We start from the raw sequence: 6,283 nt of genomic DNA, 5'->3' as shown, positions 1-6,283 counted from the left end.
TACATCCAAAGCCTCCAAGAAGAATATGAATCAGTCCCAGGCCTTGAAAGACCTCAAAAGGGATTTTGAGAAGCAAGTAAGAGAAGCAGAGGAAAAACTGAGAGTGATGCAAGAAAATCAAGAAAAACAAGTCAACAGCTTGCTAAAGGAGGCCCCCAAAAATACTGAAGAAAATAACACCTTAAAAATAGACTAACCCAAATGGCAAAAGAGGTCCAAAAAGCCAATGAGGAGAAGAATGCCCTAAAAAGCAAAATTGGCCAAATGGAAAAGGAAGTCCAAAAGCTTACTGAAGAAAATACTTCCTTAAAAATTAGAATAGAGCAAATGGAAGCTAGTGACTTTATAAGAAATCAAGACACTGTAAAACAAATCCAAAAGAATGAAAAATTAGAAAACAATGTGAAATATCTCATTGGAAAAACAACTGACCTGAAAAATAGATCCAGGAGAGAGAACTTAAAAATTATTGGACTAGCTGAAAGCCATGACCAAAAAAAGAGCTTAGACATCACCTTTCAAGAAATTATCCAGGGAAATGCCATGATATTTTAGAACCAGAGGGCAAAATAGAAATTGAAAGAATCCACTGATCACCTCCTGAAAGAGATCCCCAAAGGAAAACTCCTAGGAATATTGTAGCCAAATTCCAGAGTTCCCAGGTCAAGGTGAAAATATTACAAGCAGCCAGAAAGAAACAATTTAAGTATTGTAGAATCACAATCAGGAAAAGACAAGATTTAGCTGCTTCTACATTAAGGGACCACAGGGCATGGAATATAATATTCCGAAGGGCAAAGGAGGTAGGATTACAACCAAGAATCAACTACCGAGCAAAACTGAGTATAATCCAGCAGGGGAAAAAAATGGTCATTCAGTGAAATAGAGGACTTCCAGGCATTCTTGATGAAAAGATCAGAGTTGAATAGAAAATTTGATTTTCAAATACAAGACTCAAGTGGAACATGAAGAGGTAAACAGGAAAGAGAAGATCACGGTTAAGTGACTTTTTCAGGGTCATTTAGATAATCAGCATCTGAGGCCAGATTTGAACTCATAAAGATCAGTTTTCCAGATTCCAGGCCCAGCACTCTCTTCACTGCCCCACTTGGCTGTCCACCAATGTGTTCTCTAATTTTTTTTTCTATCTACTCATCTGTAAGGATATAACCTATGTCTTTATCCAAATCATTGATAAAAATTTAAAGAACACATAGTCAAGCAAAGACAGCTGGGAGCCTCCACTGTAGCCATTGAAAGTCAGCATCAAATCAAGCTGAATTTCAAACTCTTCAAATGTGGTCATCCAACAGTTCCTAATTGTAACATTTCCTCCAAAGTTCTTTCAAACAATCCTCAAATGTTAATAACTAAAAAGCTTTTGCCATGATGCTTGTCCTCCTCAGCATTACCTTTAATTCACCATTGTCCTTCTTAAACTTTGGTTGAAGAACTAAACATACTACTCCAGATGAAATCTGACAAAGTCAGAGTGAACTGGGACGACCATCTTCTTCTTTCCTAATTAAGATCCTAGTAAGGTTTTTGATTATTTTTTGTCATTAACATAACTATATTAACTCAAACAACACTTGCTATAACCCGCTACATGTTTTTTCAGGGAAATTGCTTTGTAACTAGGCAAAATTCTAACCATGTATCTAACCATGTACTTCCAAAGATTTATTTTTTAATGCAAAAGTAAGAATTTACATTTATTCTCTTAAAATTTCATCTTAGCTGATTTAGCCCAATACTCTAGTCTGTCAAGATTGCTTGGGTTCCTAATTCTATTATCCATTGAATTACTCATTCTTTCCAACACACAACCATTTGCAAAGCTGAGGAGCATGTAATCTATTTATTTACTTAAATCACTGAGAAAAAAAATGTTTTCTTTAAACAATAAATTGGTTTGCCTCTTTAGCATTTACTTTTTAATTGAATTTTATTTTGGACTCAAACACCAGAACACAGGTACAAAATAGAGAAAAGAAAAAAACATCATAAACTTAAATATTGGAACTTCCTTGCAAAGTAAGAAAAAAAGCATATCATGTGCATAGCTGAACATAAGAAAGGCTTCAAAATATGTAACTATAAATTTTAATTTCAAGAAAGCTTGTATAATAAATACTACATGTTGTACCAAGTCATCTTTTCTCTGCTCCTTTATAAGTTTTCTTTTGTTCTCTGCTGTGCACTATTTTACTTTGTCCTGTTTTCCCTCTCTCCCTCCCTTCTCCTCCCAGAAGGCTACAATTGAGTGTGGATATATTTCTCTATAGCTACAAATATATACATATACATATATACTTATATATATATATATATACATTCCCAAACAAATTCTGCTCCTGATCTTTATTTTTGTTTGTGCATATCTCTTGTGTCCTATCCCTCCTGACTCCTCTACTTTACTTCACCCACTATCTTGCCCTTCTATTACTTAGCCTACTGCCTTCTAAGGATCTCTCACTATCCTCCTGTTCCCATAAATCTAATCACTCTTCTATAGCCCCCTATAACCTATTCATTTACCCTCCCTCTAGACATCCCTCCCTTGTCCTTTCCACCCTCTCTATCCCCTCACCATTTTATTTCTTCTAAATTTAGAAGATTCTTATACTATTATAAATATATATGTATTGTTCACTCTAAACCCATTCCCAATAGATGTAGGTTATCAGAACTACCAGCCCTCCTCCCCCATCAGTTCCCTTGAATAAATTCTTCTTCTTGCATCTCATTTATAAAAAAATAGTAATTACTCTTTTTAGCTCTTCCTGAATGTTTTTACTTTTTAAAGTCATATCATACTCAGGTCTATCCCAATATTTCTTATGAGCTACCCAATTACTAATAAGAATCTTAGACATATTTTGCATTTATAAAAAGTAAATGACCTGCCCTTATTGAATCCCTTGTAAACAGTCTTTGGTATGTACCTTATGTTTCTCTTGCCTCTTGTATGTCAAATCTTCTACTATGTTCAAGTTGTTTTTTTTTTTTTAACAAAATCTTGAGAGTCTGACAGTTGATCAAATGTCCATTTTTTTCATTTGGGCTTATGCTGAACTTTTATTTAACCAATGGATACCTGCCAGCTTACATTGGGATGACTACACTAGAACCAAATTAACTATACACCAATTAATACATTTATAAATATAACAAAACCAAGTTAACAGTATCTAGGAAAAATTGGTTTAAAAACAACAGAAGCAGCAACAGCAGTAGCCATAGCAGGAACAATAAAATCTACCATTTATATTGCTTCAAAGTTTTCAAATTGTTTTACATATGTTATTTCATTTGATCCTCAGAACCACTCTGTGAGTAAGGTGATGTTAAGCCCATTTTACAGAGGAGGAAACTGAATTTGAGGCAGATTAAGTGACCCATCCAAGGAGAGAGTTACTAAGTATCAGAGAAAGAATTTGAACCTAGATCCTTCTGATTCTGATTCCAGCAGTTTTACCCACTGTGCCGTCTAGTTGTCAAACAAGCAAAAATAAATGTTAAAAATACAAATAGATTTTTAAGATTTTGGTTTTTTTTAGTTACATACTTACATACAAATAAACATATTTCTTCATTGCTTAAATCTAGTCATTTGCCAAAGGGATTAAAATGTGCTTCAGTGAACTTCTACAATGGCATAGAAAACCATATTTTCAAACATTTGTTATTTTATTATTTTTCAGTGAAAATGGATGAGTAATCTTTAAAAACAGAAACAAGAGAAAGCAATCCAGTTCAAGATTTTGATGACCCCCTGCTCTTAGAGTGAAGTCTATGGGAACAGCCATATTCCAGCCCACCAACCTCAAGTAAATAAGTTTATTTTCTTTAAATAAGTAATGAAACCACTTACAAGACCTTATTTGAGCTGTTAATGAAAATTTATCTTACAGTTTTGCAAAAAAAATTCTAAAATCCTAACTCTTTTAATGTAACTAAATGATTTAAATAGTATGCCCATAAATTTATTTTCTTTAACCTCAAATACTAATCTTTGATTTCCTATATAGAGAATTGGCAAAGAAGAAAGTTGTAAATCAAAGATATTTAGATGTTGTTTTAATGAATTGAATGAAAGAAAAAAAATATCATCTCCATTAATAATAACTGAGACTTAGGAAGAAGAAAAAAAACTTTTTATCAAAGGCATTATGTCATTTTATTTCAATGAATGCATAAAAATCCATTATTATCTCCATCAATAATAAATGACACATAAAACTTTTAATCTTTTATAAAATTATTTTTATTACAAATCAATGAGACAAAAGCAACAAAATACTCAAAGAGCATAAGCAGAGTTCTTCAGAAATGCAATTTCCCCACTAAATGTCATTATTATTCAATCATCTGGTCTTTCTGACATATTTAACATAGATTTAGAATGTGAATCAAATGGAATGTTATATTGTATATACACAGGCAGGAGTATAATCTAAAGAAACTTTCATCCAGAGGTGAATATTTCTTTGCTTTATTTATGTAATGAAATGAACCAACCCACACCAACATTAACCAAAAAAATTTTTATATTTTAATCAAGTATTATAAGATATAGTTAGAATATTAGGGGTGTAACTAAATCTGGCATATACCAGTTATTTTTTTGTGAGACAATTGGGGTTAAGTGACTTGCTCAGGGTCACATAGCTTTTAAGTATCAATGTTTGAGGCCAGATTTGAATTCAGGTCCTCCTGACTCCAAGGCCAGAGCTCTATCCACTGCACCACCTAGCTGCCCCATACCATTTAGTTCTTACAAATACTCTACTTTTTTTCCCCTTAGTGAGTAGTTTGAGTGGAATTAAAAACAAAAGAAAATGAGGAAGAGAAACATTTAATAACATGGTGCAGTAGAAGTAAAGTTGAAATTGCAGTTAGAGGACCTGGTTTTGAATCTAAGACACATTACTAGATGGGTGATTAAGCACTGTATTTGGAGACAGAGATACTTTAGTTCAAGTCTTTATTCACACATCTCATACATATATTGCAAATGCAAGTACATTAAGGTCCCAGCCTCAGTTTCATCATCTATAAAGTAGGTATATAATGGCAAAAGCTGAACAGGCTATTGTTAGGATCAAATAAACTTACATGTTGATATAGTTACATTTATCTATCTATATCTATATGAAGTTCTTCACAAAAATGAAAACACTGTAATTTATCTATTATACTTATCTAAGTGACTCAGGGCAAGTCAATTAAACTTTCTGGACCTCAGTTTCCTCATCTGTAAAAAAGTTGTCAGTCAAAAAGAAGACATCATCTATCTATAGATCATCCTATGATACCAGGTACCAAATTTACTTGATCTGTAGGATCATATGATTCAAATTGAGGAGAGAAGGTAAAAAAATGAAAATGAGAGATGGGAAATTGCTAGAATTAGATCATGCAGGTGACAAATCATGTAACTTGGATTTGAGGTCAAAGTATCTTACTATAAATTCAGTGTTTTTGCAACTACATTCTATTACTTTATAAAATAACATCAACATTAATCATTCTTCCAAGGATGCAGAAGGAAGGGAGGAGAAATCAGGACTTAGCTTTCATTCCAAAGATGAAGAAGCAGCACAGTAGAGGGTTGTTGATAAACCACATTTGACCTTCTCATTTCAATTAATTGAAAAAAAGATTCATTATTATTGCCTCCATTAATAATAAATGATATATACAAGTAATTTTAGCTTTAATGAAATGTGTAATCATGACAGCCCTAGCAACCAAGATAAACAAGTGCTATTTCACTGAAATGGAAACAATCTCAGAGAGGTTAATTGAGTTGCCCAAAGATACACAACTTACAAGGATTGGTGCCTGAATGCAGCTGTTTCTGGATTCAAGTCCCAGAGCCCTTTCATTAGGCCACATTGCCTCATTAAAGTATGTTTACAACATTGGACTTAGAGACTGCACACTTTTCCTCTCATTAAAAATTAAAAAAAATAAGTGGCCTGGGAAAGGAGTTGTCTCTATAGAGCAGAGCAGATCAGGGATATTTTCTACTTAAAGAGATCTAAGTGGTTTGAATTCAGAAAAACATTTTTTTTTAGAAAGAGGTTGGTGTCTGTCTCATCAGAAAGAAATGGGGAAGGGAAACTTTTAAAGATCAACAAACATGTATGTATATATCAATATTCCTTAATTATTTAACTTCTCTAAGAAAATTCAAGATGTGGAAATTCCCACCAACAATGCAGATACCGAATCACTCTAAAACCTTTGAGCTAACTCAAAGGTCTAAGTGTCA

Source organism: Vombatus ursinus, unplaced genomic scaffold, assembly GCF_900497805.2.
Source record: "Vombatus ursinus unplaced genomic scaffold, bare-nosed wombat genome assembly UNPS02015184.1, whole genome shotgun sequence".
Taxonomy (NCBI): domain Eukaryota; kingdom Metazoa; phylum Chordata; class Mammalia; order Diprotodontia; family Vombatidae; genus Vombatus; species Vombatus ursinus.
Note: the sequence above shows the minus strand (reverse complement) of the source record.